This window comes from Priapulus caudatus, unplaced genomic scaffold, assembly GCF_000485595.1.
Source record: "Priapulus caudatus unplaced genomic scaffold, Priapulus_caudatus-5.0.1 Scaffold439, whole genome shotgun sequence".
In the NCBI taxonomy this organism is placed as follows: domain Eukaryota; kingdom Metazoa; phylum Priapulida; class Priapulimorpha; order Priapulimorphida; family Priapulidae; genus Priapulus; species Priapulus caudatus.
Window position 1 is genome coordinate 27824 of NW_014577500.1, and position 1078 is coordinate 28901.

At 43.9% G+C, this 1078-nt stretch overlaps 1 protein-coding gene across 2 annotated transcripts in view; it reads right to left on the bottom strand.

Annotated features, from left to right (window-relative positions):
- The window catches only part of LOC106810422 (alpha-2-macroglobulin-like), a 35239-nt gene that overhangs the window by 9417 nt on the left and 24744 nt on the right, over window positions 1–1078 (bottom strand). For both annotated transcript variants that reach the window (XM_014813776.1, XM_014813773.1), the window contains exon 22: window positions 952–955. The gene's annotated coding sequence lies outside the window, so the exon portion shown is untranslated. The remainder of the gene's footprint in view (window positions 1–951; window positions 956–1078) is intronic.

A 1078-nucleotide genomic window follows, 5' to 3' on the forward strand; every position in this document is an offset into this window, starting at 1 on the left:
TCATATAAATCTATGCTAGGATAACTCCTCTTTATTTTAAATGCATAATCTTTGCAAAATTCGATTTCTCTCGGGAGATATTGCGCATGCGCGCGCACCGTGTTAGGCGTGCGGTGCCGTCCGAGTCAAACTTCATAATATAGCTTGCTGAGGGGGAGAGGGGATGGGAGACTGAGTAAATGCGGCAGGAAAGATAGCTGGCGGCGGTAGAAGAAGAAGGCTGAGGGAGGGACAGGGGAGGCAAGGGGAAGGACGCGAGGACATAAAGTTGGTGTTTTGTATCCTACACGCTAGGGCGCTCTCCTAATTATAAACACAGGTGTACTGATAAAAGTTTATTGGGGAAATCTATGCTGAGATACCCCCTAACCATTTTAAATGCATATTCATCACAAAATATAACTACTCTGGTGAGATATTGCGCCTGCGCTAACACACTAACGTAGCCAGATTGTGTATTGGCTGGTATACGCAGCGGGGACCTTACATGCAAGATCTTCGTCATATTTCTCAAAAGAGATTCACTGATGGGATGTTATCATATAAATCTATGCTAGAATATACCTCCTCTCTATCTTAAATGCATAATCTTCTCAAAATTGTATTCTTCTTGGGAGATATTGCGCATGCGCGAGCACCGTTTCAGGCGTGCAGTACGATCTGAAGGCAACTTCATAATATAGCTAGGTTGCTAAGGGATAGAGTGGTGGGAGACTGAGGAAAGGCGGCAGGGAAGATAGCTGAGGGGCGGTAGAAAAAACGGAGGCTGATCGAGGGACATGGGAGGTCAAGGGGAAAGACGGGAGTGAATGAAGCAGCAGTTTTGCACTCTACAAGCTAGGGCGCTCTCCTAATTATAAAATAAGATCTACTGATACAAATTAATTACATAAATCTATGCTGAGATACCCCCTAACCATATTAAATTTATATTCATCACAAAAATTGAACTCCTCTGGTAAGATATTTCGCATGCGCTTACATACTAAGATTAAATATGCCGTGCCGTCCCATGGAAGTAGCGAGATCAGAAATTGCGATGTTCTCCACTTGACTGGCGTACGTGGGTACGATTTTA